Below are 13,583 nucleotides of genomic sequence, written 5' to 3'. Positions count from 1 at the left end.
TGAAAAATAACAATGAAACTTGTGACAATGGTATCTAACTCTCTTCAGGACCCAGACTCTTGGCCTTAACTCTCCAGAGCTCTCAGAAGGACTGTGTGTGGGTGTGTGCGTGTGTGTGTGTTGGGGGGGAGGGCGAGGGAAGGGAGGGGGTGGAGGGGAGATGGTCAAACTTTCCTCTACTCTCAATTTTTTTTTGATTGACCTAATTATCAAATCGTTGTGGGTGGCAGGTACAGCACCAATTCAGACCGGATCTTGGTACTTGAGTTCTGGCTAGGACAGAATTCAGAGCCAAGACTCCAACTGTAAGAGAACATTTATTTGGAAAATCACAGAGACAGAATAAGTATTTCGTAGAAGAAATGTTGAGAAAATTAATTACAGAGGCAAAGGAGGGGCCTTTGGAGCTTGGGAGTGAGGAAGGTGATAGTAAGGAGCCTGGGTGAAGTGAGGGGAGGGAAAGGTGAGGGCGTGCTCCCAGAAGGGAGAGCCAGCTGGGTCCTCTGTCTTAAGAGTTTTAAGGGAGGAGATTTTAGGGGAGGTCCCAGGTGAAGATCTTGGTAGAATATCCATCAGCTCTCCAAGTGTGTCCTTTCAGGGTCTGGGTCTCCACTGAAGATTGGGTGGCCTGAGGGCAGGGGTCATTATCCAATGCAGCTGATCCTGAGGTCAGCCTTGGTGTCACTTGTCTGGTTTTGCTGCTTTTCTGGGCCTGGAGCTGAAATACAACAGAAGCCTAGGTGGTTATCTCTGGGGAGGAAGGTCAGGGGGTCCAAACTGCATGACCAGCAATATGCTAGGGAGAAAAGGTCAACCTGGCGGGGAGGTCCCTCCCTACAATTGTCCTTTGCTAGATACCCAGGGCTTTCCACCCTGGTGACCTTCTGTGCCTGGCCCATCGTCCTTGCTCTGCTCATGTTTACCTAACTGCCTACCACAACATAGACACGAAACAGAGTTATATGTATGAGAACCCTGCATACATGAGAGTCAGAGACCCCACATGCAGGAGAGGTTCAGAGACAGAAAGGGAACATGGGTGTATAGGACATCCAAGCTGGGGGTGAGGTGAGGCATCCTGGGGGCTTCCATTGTCCACTCTGACCCAAGAAAGATCGTCTGTCATATCTGAGTGCATAGGAGGCATTCAGTAAGCAATTTTGATGAAAGAGAGGATAAAATGATTAGGAAAAAAGTATCTAAAACTGTTTGACTTCATTGCAGGATAATAAGAAGAGCAGATGCTTAATAAATAGAAGCTTGTCCTGCCCTATAGATAGGTCAAAAGAGGTTTGCTCTGCTAATTGCTTGCTAGGGGCAAGGACCCTAATTCAAGTTCTTGTAGACAGTTAAGGGAGGGACAGAAGTTTCTCCTGAGCCTGTGGCTCAAGTTGCCCGTATCTCAAAACAATCTGCATACCATAGAGGCACATACTGGGGTGACTCATTCTGAACCCCCACTACTCCTTTCCCTGGCAGGCCGGAATGATTTCCTATCTGATGGCCCTCTATCAGAAATCCTCCCCCATACCATGACTTCCTCCCCTTCAGGTAAACTTGACACCTGGGTGACATTTGGAACTCTGAGATTTAAGGCTCCATGTCGTGTCTGTTTCAGGGTCAAGAGCCCCTCCCTCTGTAAGTGCCTGTGAGAGGCAAGGATGGGAGGGCCTGAAAGAAGGCAGTGCTGCATATTCGCTTTAACCACCGAGTTATTGGGACATTACAATGGGCACAGACCCTGGCATTATGTAGATGTATATGCAATTTACAGAGAAGGAAAAGTGAGTGGTATTTGCTATTATTCATCTAAATGATTCATCTTTCATATACGTTAGGAAATACCAGCTTTAGCAACTCTTACGGAAAAATCTTTGTCTCAGGATGCCTGGAGGTCCTCAGGAAGGTTGGGTTGGTGGGTGCCTCACCAACCTGAAGGACCTGAGGGTTTTTATACTCAGCTCCTCACTCTGGCTGACAATGGTCCACATTGCTGCATGGTGACTCAGATGGCTCCAGCCTCTTCCCCTGCTCACCACCCACTCCCATCCCATCACCTGGGGCTGTGACCAGAGCTTCCTTCCATTCCTCCAGGTGCTGGGGAGCCTTAGTCTCCTCCTCCTCTAAGGTTTTGCACAGCTGGTTCCTCCCAGTTATTCATTACTCAGTCAACATCCCCTCTTCAGGGCCTTACCCCCTGCATCATATTTGCCAGGGAGCCCCTCCCTCTGTAAGTCAGGCTGGAGCAAGGGATCAGCCTCGTGTGGAGGATTGCTGATAATAACAGGTAAGAAAGCATCGGGAGCTCTCAGTGCTCCACACCAAAACTTTTGTCCACTGGGCACTGACAGTGAGGGATGTGGGGAATTCCTCCTTTTTGTTTTCAGCTCTTTCTCTGAAATGAGTGTTTTCAGAGTTTGTTCCACAAAGAAAACTGAAGGAGAAAAATCTAATATGTCTGGTTTAACTATGAAGTTAATGGTTTCTTTTATCCTCAAATATTTGCCTGATTGCCTTTCATTAGGAGAAACTGAAAGATGCTAATGGCCCAGAGAACAGACATTCATCTTGTTCTGAATCTCTAGCCCAGTGGTTCTCAACATTCCTAGTGCTTCGACCCTTTAATACAGTTCCTCATGTTGTGGTGACCCCCAATTTCATTGTTACAAATTGAATATAATTAAAGCATAGTGATTAATCACAAAAACAATATGTAATTATATATGTGTTTTCCGATGGTCTTAGGCGACCCTTTTGAAAGGGTCGTTTGACCCCCAAAGGGGTCCCAACCCACAGGTTGAGAACGCTGGTTAAACACTAGCAGCCTATAACTCTTACAATCTCACCTTGAGGTTGGGGGTGGCTTTTGTACACAATAGGAAAGGGGAGGAGGGGTGACTGAGTGTGCCTTCTTTAGTCAAGGGCAAATCTCTGGACAAGGTCATAGAGAAAGTTCTTAGCTGATTAGTCAAAGCAGCAGGGGAGGGTGCCCCTGTTGGAAGGAGGATTTAAGCCGGGTGCACCAAGGTCATCTTCTACACTGAGGCTGCTGTAGTTTTCATTACATGAGTCTGCGCCTTATTACAGACTATTTCATCCCTAATTGTAGGCCCCTCTCCTTCTCCCATTATGAATGCCTATTTCTTGATGAAATTTATAGCTAAAAAGAAAAAGAAGAAAAACATGAAATAATCAGCTATAACACCTCCCAGGCTGTTGCATTAGGAACCAGCCTCTGGTATGCAGGCTACCTGGCTCCACAAGGGAAGGGGGAGAAAGCCCTGATGTAGCATCTGCCGATTCCTCTGGTGAAAACACACCTTCCTTGGCTGACCAGCTAGCCACATGTCAGCTCCCAGGAATCCACATGGTACACCACTGCCAATGCCTCGCCATGGCACCATCTATGGATGCCATGATCAGAGCTCCCACCACAGCCCCTAACCAAAGAAAATAAAGACCAGCGCCTCCTCAACAAGTACCAGTAGATCTGTCTGTTTTCTAGAAGAAATAAGAAATAGAACACCAAAATCTGGGTAAGAGTGAACATTAATGAAATATAATCTAGAATCACTGTGAACAAACCAGTCAATTACATGGGAAGACTATTGCATGGCTAGTCCTATTTCTCAGCATGTTGCTGAGCAGAGGCAGATGGTTTACTGATGGCAGGGACCTTGTCTTCTAATGTTTCTTTGCTCTCCAGTGTAGTAAGCAAGTGCTCCATTCACAGGGAAGCTCAGTGATCCCAGCAGTGCCCCCAGTGAGGAGTTAACCAGGTGAAGAGCCACAGCTTTACAAAAGCATTAGGTCAAAGCCAGAGGTGAACCTGACCCAGATAAGCACCAGGACAAATCCCATGCATTTGACAGGTGCAAACAACCTTCATTTAGACTGAGCTGGAAGCCAAATGCCCGTGGAGCCTCACCTTGCCCAGCTCTGGCCTCAGCCACAAACTTGGATCTGTCCCAGGTAAACTGGAAATTTCAAGGCTAGGCCAGGTATGACGCTATGCAGAAAGAGAGAGATGAGACCTGTATGCCCCACCTCATCCACACCGACAAAGCTAACAACATCCCATCCCAGCCAAATGGGCAGACAAAAAAACAAAACCACCACATCTAAACGAAAGGGTCAGCTAGCGGCCCTAGAGACCAGATGCCACAGCCCTGCTAGGGAATGGCTCTGTGCTAGCTCCTCCTTGTCATGGAAACAAGGAAAGAATATGTAGAAGTAGATGCTCTGCACCTATGTGTCACATGTAGATAAAAACAATGAATCTGTTAGCTTGTGGATTTATTGCATAAACATTTATTGAACCCTTACTATGTCCCAGTAAATGTGTAAAATGTTGAGGATAGAAAATTAAAAAGCCCAGTCTGGGCCCAGTCAGTGGTTGAGGGTCTATTCCCAGTCAGGGCACATGCCCAGGTGCGAGCTTGATCCCCATTAGAGGCCATGCAGGAGGCAGCCTATCAATGCTGTTTCTCTTTCATAAATGTTTCTATCTCTCTCCCTTCCTCTCTCTCTAAAAAGCAATAAAAACATTTTTTTAAAAAAAGCACAGCCTGGTTCTCCTGCATGCCTGAACTCCTCTCCCTGGCACGCAGGCAGGCTCAGTCCCTGCTTGACCGGGGTCTAGGACACTTGCTGGGTACCCGTGGCAATGCCAGTGTCCACACCTTGCAGAGCACGGAGCTAAGAGTCAGCAGAGGGTGGAGCCTAGAGGTGAAGCTGAAATTCAGCTGGACATACAGGCCTCATGGAGTTCAACAGAAACCCAGGCAGGAAACAGGTACCAGGTAGGAGGCAAAGGACTAGAGCTACAGCAGCCAAGGTGTCAAGTGGGTTGGGTGTGGGGTGGATGACGGCACCTGCAAGATTCCTGAAGTGGTAGAAGAGGAGCCTGCAGCCTCTCCTAGCTGGGAGGGGAGTTATTACAACAGCCATGATTTGTTCGGGATTTCTCAAGGCCTCCACATGCAATATTTCTGCAAATCTAAAATACAGTCTGTAGTAGCATCATTGGGCATACCACTAAGAAGGGAATGAACCTTAACATGTTATGACACGCCACCATTTTAAATGATTCCAACCTCAGAAATGTGAAAATAATGTGTATCATAGAAATGATGAAATCTGGTAGTTGGGCATAGATATTGGATAAAATAGATGAGAGGAAAATGGACACTCACAGAGACTTCTCAGAACAGATTGAACAATGGCACCCTGTTTAGGATACACTTTAGTAACGGGAATCCTACAAAACCATGGAGGCAGGCAGGTTCAGCAAAAAGAAGGGAATGATGTAGTGGCCACTGGCTGAACTATCTCCAAGTTAAGACAAAGGAATATATCAGGAGTCTCAATAAGCTAGCAGCCAGAGACCTTTATAAACTTGGTCAGTATGCTCCATTCTTTTAGGCAGATTTCTCTCAAATTATATCCATCTACAGCAGTGATGGTGAACCTATGACATGGGTGTCAGAGGTGACAACCGAACTCATTTTTTTGGTTGATTTTTCTTTCTTAAATGGCATTTAAATATATCAAATAAATATCAAAAACATAAGTCTTTGTTTTACTATGGTTGCAAATATCAAAAAATTTCTATATGTGACACGGCACCAGAGTTAAGTTAGGGTTTTTCAAAATGCTGACACGCAGAGCTCAATAGTTTCGCCATCACTGATCTATAGGGGGGAAACTTCCTTATGAGCACCCAGACATAGCTGAGCAGTGCTTTGTCTACATGAAGGCTTGTGATCTCTGGTCCCTTTCTCTTTTTCTATGAATTTATGTGCAGATAAATTCATAGCAACTATACACACACACACACACACACACACACACACACACACAGTAGTCTCCCCTTATCTGTGGGGTGTATTTCTAAGACTCCCAGTGGAAGCCTGAAACCACATATAGTACTAACATTTTTTCTACACATGCATACCCATAATAAAGTTTACAGCTTCTCTTTGGCACATCTGAAAAGCCAGCATCACTACTCTTGCACTTTGGGGACATTATTAAGTAAAATAAGGGCAACTTGAACACCAGCACTGTGATACTCAACAGTTGATCTGATAACCAAGATAGTTACTAAGATGAAGATGGTGGACGAAGGCATGATTCACATCCTATGTGGGATGGAGTTGGATGGTTCAAGATGTCATCACGCTACTCAGAATGGTGCAAGATTTAAAACATAAATTGCTTATTTCTGGAATTTTTCATTTAATATTTTCAGACTACAGTTGACCACGGGTAACTGAAACTGTGGATAAGGGGGCATTAACCATCTATACATTCTGATAAAAACGCGTGGTGATATTGCTCAACACCCATAATAAACCTGGGTGTGGTGGATAATGACCACAGGCGGGAGGCAGGCAGCAAAATGTTAGGTCTTGTTAAAGGGGAACGTGTGGGCAGAGCTGTAATGCAAGTTGAAAACAAAAAGACCAAGTGAGACCACTTTGATGATGAGCCTTGAAGACACGAGCTAAAGGGTCATGAGGAAGGGAAGGAAGGGAGCCAGGACAGCGCAGAATACGAGAAGTCTATCACAGAGAGGCCATGGGCTGGAAAGCGCCCCTTGCCTGCGGCCCTGTCTGCTTCCCCTGGTCCCAACGGCACGCACACGGATGAGCACTGGCAGGTCTGCTCCCTGAGGGTGGAGCAAGGGAAGGAGGGAGACGAGGAGCTGCCAGGCAGGCTGCCGGCCCCTGGAGGACAGGCCCTGCCCCATGTTTTTCTGTGTCCCCCACACCCAGTGTGTCCTGCACCCAGCAGGGGCCTCAAGGAGTATTTCTGGTTTTTCAGTGGAGGGCATTTCTTCATTGCAATCCTCCCCTGCAGTTACACTGCCCTTAGAGCCAGGGACGCTCCTGCACAGACTGCCCGGGCAGACAGCCCTTTGTCCAGGTTGGACCACCCAGGACCTGCACTGTGTTTGCCCAGGGCCTGCAGGGGCCTCACCTTCCCCAAGTACAAGGAACACAACTATGGCCCATTTAGCCTCAGGATCGGAGCTGGGAGGCCCCAGGGCTGCTCTAGCTCACACCCCTCGTTGTCAGAGGAAGAAACTGAGGCGACTGGATCCTGGGTGGACTCAGGACTCTGGCTCCTGGCTGCTGCTCTAGGCCACATGTTCCCCATGATTCCCGGATCACTGCACACCCGCTCAAGGAGAGTCCACACAACGGCTGGGAGTGGTGACGGGGGCGTCCTCACACACAGCCCTGAGCGTGCAGAACAGCAGGCCGCACGCACGGCTGCTGCTGGAGCAGGCTCATGCAGACAGTGGTTTGCCATCGAAGCTGTGCATTCCGATGGAAGTATCCGGAAGGAATCACAGAGAGCAGAGGAGACTACATTTGTCAGGAAAAATGAGGAGGGGGATGTTGTGTCCTGAGCAGTTTCTCGCTCCCACGTCACCATTCTCCTCACTGTGTGCCACCTCCCTGGGAGAGACCCTCTCCACAGCCTGCGTCTGCCTCTCCTCAGAAGCTCTCCTCGGGGTCACTGGCCACCAGAAACGGATACACAAATACACAAATGGCAGTTGCTATAATGAAAGCTGGTGGCTGGCTCTGAGCTGGGGGTAAATGGTTTGAGGAATTATTTATGTGGCCCAAGAACTGCAGATTAAATAAGCACTTAAATAGAATGTGTGCCAATGTCTGCGTGTCACCTCGTGAGTGGTAAGCCCTAGTGTGTCTCACACACACACACACACACACACACACACACACACACACCACCTGCCGTATCCACAGGGCTTTCCAGAGAGTGGGCAGTCACCAGTGTTTGCTGAACAGTGATTTAATTCATTTAGCGGAGGATTAAACTGCTGAATGGATGGGTCAGGAAGAGATGCATCTGCTTTGGGAACTAGAGCTACAATTCGAAAAGTGAAGGCGGAGCTTCACTGCAAGGGCTTGAGGGGTGATGGCTGGAAACACCTGGGGGTCCAGTGCTGACAGAAGGTTCCTTTCAAGGAATAAACGACAATGCCTGTGGACAATGTGCCAGCCCTCTTTATCTGTGAATCACTGATTACACCCAGGAATTAAACATTAGGTGATTTAGAAAATAAAAAACACCTGTGTACTTGTTATTAAATGCTCTGAAGTGTGTGTGTATGCACATATATACACATACATACACACACATAATACACAGCATGTACTATACAGTGGGGCCTTGACTTAGGAGTGTCCCGACTAACGAGTTTTTTGAGATACCAGCTGTCTATCGGCCGATTTTTTGCATTGAATTGATAGAGTAATTTGAGTTAACGAGCTCCTTAACGAACTCCTTAAGGAGCTCAGTCTCGGAACGAATTAAACTCGTAAGTCAAGGCCCACTGTATATACATTGTGTGTTATATATACCATATACTATATATACCATACACACATATATACTTTCTATATGCCATATACACATAGAGGGCATTTATACATATAATGTCATTGGATATCATGATAGTGTGTGCACTTGCTATTTCCAGACTATTTCCAGTATCCTCTTATTAAGAGATTTAAAATCCGGATACTGAAAATTAGTTTCCTGATTTATAACCACTTGAATTCTGGAAGAACTTCCCAAGTATATGAATTTTAAAAAACCAAACTCTGGAAATCTCAGTATCTGATAGTTCCCTCATGTCAGCTTAACCCTAATTGTCTACAGCAAGTCCAATTAGGGGCCAATCTGATTTCCCCTTCATTTCATGTGATGAAGTAAGCTTTGGCAGGAGGATCTGCCAACACAAACCAGGGTGAAGAGGGAGAGGGCAGGACTGGGAAAAAGGGTGGTGAGCTGAAGACCAAAGAATGTAGCCAGCAGTCCTGGACCCAAACTCCCCGCGCTCCTCGTGTTTCCCTCCTCCTCACTGACCTGATAGGGTCTTTCTTCTGCTTCCCGGTATTCCTCTCATAGCATCAAAGTCTTCTTTTAAGAATAAACCGTCTTGAATAGAGTGTAGAGTTTCTATAGCTGATATTTATAATAATCAAATCAGGTATAGTCCAAAAAATAATAACTTGAAATCTACTTTCAAAGTAGATTCTTTTTTATCTCTATCTTTTCTCTATTGCGCTCTCTCTCTCTCTCTCTCTCCTCCCCTCCCTCCCTCTCTCATGGCCTTCTCTAAACACACACATACACACACCCACATATTCATACACACACACACACACACACACACATACCCGCACACACATGCATGCACACACATGCACCCCTTCTCCCATGCGTGCTTCTCTGCTGAGCCAGCCTCCCAGGAACACAGCTCTTCTCGTGGCGCCTGGCAGGAGTCCTTTGCCTCCAGGGTCCTGCAGCCCCTGACTCAGGTGTCAGGATGCAGAATGATGGCAAAGGCGTGTACTCTCAGGAACACAGGCATCTGCAGCCACGGGCATGTGGTACCAGGGCACAGACGCCAGCAGAGCTGGCTCCACGTGAAGCACGCCCTGCCAAAGCCTTCTCTCTGCATCTCAAGGTCACAATAATAGATTATGAAAGAGTGGAAAAGCACTGCACAGAAAGTGGGCCACAGGGACTTTCCTCTGGGTGAGGAGGGAGAACAGCGCATGGACCATTTGAACTCTGAGAGGGAAGGGACCTTGGAGTGTGGGATCCTCCCACGGGCCAGAGTCTGCAACTTCTCCCCTCCCTGGGCTTTGAGAAAACATGATCCGGAGGCGACATGAAAGATGGGACAACTGGAAAATTCTTTCCAAAATGTTTTTATGGAGAAGAAATTCTATGACAACATTCATGTGTTTCACAAGAACCAAATACTTTTCTACCATGCTTCATGGTGGCTACTTTTTTATCCCCTGCAAATTAAGGTGGGACAAATGTTCTCATAAAACAAACATTTCCTTGTCTTCAAAACCACTGACAAATAGTCCAGGCTAATGAATCCTTGCCGCTCCTCAAAAACACAGTCAGCCTGTTATTCTGGAGCAGCAAAGAGAAGCAATGCCTCAAGAGCCCTGACAAAACCGAGGCCCCAAAGGCTTAAAGTCGTGACACCCTAAACAATGCCATTGGGCTCCAAGGGACTGGGACAGCTGTAACTCAAAGGAAGATTCTGTGTATGATGCTGCAGTAACTATACTTCAAGTATTTTTTTTATTGATTAAGGTATTACATATGTGTCCTTATCCCCCTATTCCCCCCCCCCCACTCATGCCTTCACCCCCCTAGTGTCTGTGTCCATTGGTTAGGCCTATATGCATGCATACAAGTCCTTTGGTTGATCTGTCCCTTTTCTCCCACCCTCCCCTACCTCTGAGGTTTGACAGTCAGTTCGATGCGTCTCTGGATCTGTTTTTGTCCATCAGTTTATGTTGTTCATTATATTCCACAAATGAGTAAGAGATCATGTGGTATTTATCTTTCTCTGACTGGCTTATTTCGCTTAGCATAATGCTCTCCAGGTCCATCCATGCTGTTGCAAATGGTAAGAATTCCTTCTTTTTTATGGCAGCGTAGTATTCCATTGTGTAGATGTACCATAGTTTTTTAATCCACTCATCTGCTGATGGGCACTTAGGCTGTTTCCAAATCTTAGCTACTGTAAATTGTGCTGCTATGAACATAGGGGTGCATATATCCTTTCTGATTGCTGTTTCTAGTTTCTTGGGATATATTCCTAGAAATGGGATCATTGGGTCAAATGGGAGTTCCATTTTTAGTTTTTTGAGGAAACGCCATACTATACTCCAAGTTTTGATTCAAAAATAAATAACTCAAGAACAAAAATAAAATTCCTCTATAAAAGGAACATTTAAAAAAAAATCCAAGCCAGCCCTGGCTGGTTTGACTTAGTGGTTAGAGCATCAGCCTGCAGACAGAAGGGTCATAGGTTCGATTCCTTATCAAGGGCACATACCTGGGTTGCAGGTTCAGTCCCGACCCCCAGTTGGGATGAGAGTGGGAGGCAACCAATAGCTGTGTCTCTCTCACATCTATGTTTCTCTCTCGCGCTCTCCCTTCCTCTCTCTCTCTCCCCTCCCTCCCTTCCACTTTCTCTTAAAAAATCAATGGAAAAAATATCCTTGGGTGAGGATAATAAAATTAAATTAAATTTAAAAATCCAAGCAACACTCACTGGCTTGAAAATGTTGTAGGGTCTAAACTTTTTCCAAGTGGTTTAGAGCAAAATCAGACCCAGGAAAATCCTCTGAGGGGACTCTGGCACTTGGATTTTATTTCTGACCCAATTGTTCCCACAGTTCAGCAAAAGGGTCAGCACATTCCAGAATCGTATCCTGGATGTAAAATGTCCAGGAGATAACCCGAACGAGAGTGGGAGACTCCAGCAGCTTTTCTAGCCGCCTATAAATTGGTCAGAGTAGCTCTGCCTTCTGCCCACCCCAAATGCTTCTCCTAACTGTGTCTTCCTGGCATCTCCTAATGGCTGCCAGCATTGGAAACCAGTCTTACCAGTTCCTGAGCCGCCAGCCACTTTCTCTGAGTGTCTTAAGCATGGGCCCCTTTCCTCAGAGCCGCCCGCAGGGAATTGCAAGGGTGTGTGCAGGAGGGCAACTCTGCAGGCCTGGTCAGAGGTACACCTCACCCACAGGAGAAGCCACTGAGTGGCCAGGGCTCCGTGAGCGCCCTGCACTCCCAGTGCCCTAAATATCAACTGGAGTTTTCAGTTCAGGTTTTGCCTCCTGGTTATTTATCTTCCCTCAGCTTCAGGCAGGTCAACCTACACTGCTGCTGTTCCCAACTCTTTTCAAAAGGGAAAATTACTATGACTTCCCGGTGATTCATCCTGGATGCTCCCAACCAGCAGGCCAAGCACACAAGGCTGCATGGTGCCTGCTTCCACAGCTCACTGGAATCAGTGAGCCATGAGGATGTGGGGAATACCAGGACCAGGATCTCCTGGTATGCTAACTCCTGTGTGTGTGTGTGGGGGGGGGGGGGGGGGCCGGGGGGCGGGTGGTACAAAACCCAGCTGTCAAGGAATCCAGCATCCTTGGTTCTGCCTGGAATCTCAACAAAGGAAGTGAGAAGGGGAGTCCAAGACATCCAAAAACAGCTTCCATGAGATAAAATAAAGAATGCCCAATTTTTTCCGTTTTATAATCCGCACCCAAGGATATGCTCATTAAATTTAGAGAGAGGGGAAGGAAGAAAGAAAAACATTGATGTGAGAGAGAACATTGATTGATTGCCTTCTACAGGTGCCCCGACTGGGGGTCAAACCCCGCAACCTAGGTATGTGCCTCGACTGGGAATTGAACCGACAACCATTTGGTGGATGGGACAATGCTCCAACCAACTGAGGCACACTGGCCAGGACAGTTGTTTTAAAATTTTAAACATTTTTTCTTAATTACAAAATAACTGAACTATGTAGAAAAGAACAGAAATAATATAGCCAAGGCCCAGGCACACACCAATTAGTTTTAACATTTTGTCATATTTTCTTTGTCTTTTTCTTTAAAAATTTATATTTATATTTACATTTACATTTACATTTATACTAGTGGCCCAGTGCACGGATTCATGCACATTGAAAGGAAATTAATTAGAAGAAATATTTTAATATTGCTATTCACCCTTTCTCTATAATAGAAATGTCAACAAAAACAACCAAATTCACGATCGACAATGACAGATCAAAACACACGTGTGCAATTGGCGCCAGCGAGAGCTTTATATGTATCATGCATGTGCGAATCAATGTTTATTTTTAAATTGCCAGTGCGCATCATATGTACTGGCTGGTCGATTGGTCAGACCGTCAAACGGACAGACGGACAGTTGGTCACTTAGCCTTTTATATATATAGATTCATATTCATATAATATATATACACAATATAATATCTATATATATAAAAAGCCAGTGACCGGAATGCTGTAACGGCTGGAATGACCGGTCACTATGACGCCCACTGCAGCCAGCAAACCCGCTGATAGGGGGGGTAGGGCTGGCCGGCCAACCCCCCAGAAGCCCCTCCCCCCGCTGGCCCTGCCCCTGATCGCCCCCAGCCCCACCCCAATAGGGCCAGGGCCAGCCGGCCAACCTCCTGCAGCCCCTCCTCCCACCTGGCCCCATCCCAGATAGGCCCCTTTCACACCAATTGGGGGTGGGGCTGACCAGCCGACCTCCCACGGCCTCTCCCCCAGCTGCTGACCCCCAATTGGCCCCCCCACACCCCAATTGGGGGCATGGCCTGACAGCCAATCTTCCTCGGCCCCTCCCTGCAGCCAGCCCAGCCCTGATGGCCCTGGGGTGGGCCGGCTCCAGCTCAGTCCCCACAGGACAGTGCTGTTTATTTTTTCTAGTCCCTTGTGCGTGGTTGGTAATCTAGATCAGGCTCAGCTGTTGCAACTGACACTGTCACATGAATTCCCTGCTCCATCTCACATCCTGGCCTCCAAGGCTGGCTGGCCACTTTGCGAATGCAGCCACTTCCAAATCCTTGAGCAGCAGCCTCTGCCTCCCTCCCTTCCTGAGCCCCACCCTCCCCTTCATGTCCCTTGTCTCAGGCTGTTCACAGGCATAATTTGGCTCTAATTCCACATCCTAAGCATTTCTAT

General features: G+C 46.9%; 1 long non-coding RNA gene across 1 annotated transcript; it reads right to left on the bottom strand.

Annotated features, from left to right (window-relative positions):
• Positions 1–304: 304 nt before the first annotated feature.
• LOC139001956 (uncharacterized) lies at positions 305–9,122 on the bottom strand. The gene is made up of 2 exons (XR_011470117.1): positions 8,911–9,122; positions 305–718 (listed from the first exon to the last, which is right to left on the bottom strand). It is a non-coding gene; the product is annotated as an uncharacterized lncRNA (long non-coding RNA).
• Between the last annotated feature and the right edge of the window lie 4,461 nt (positions 9,123–13,583).

Source organism: Myotis yumanensis, unplaced genomic scaffold, assembly GCF_028538775.1.
Source record: "Myotis yumanensis isolate MYYU_CA2020_CCGP unplaced genomic scaffold, mMyoYum1.0.hap1 SCAF_2, whole genome shotgun sequence".
In the NCBI taxonomy this organism is placed as follows: domain Eukaryota; kingdom Metazoa; phylum Chordata; class Mammalia; order Chiroptera; family Vespertilionidae; genus Myotis; species Myotis yumanensis.
Note: the sequence above shows the minus strand (reverse complement) of the source record. Positions and strands in the feature narration are given on the sequence as shown.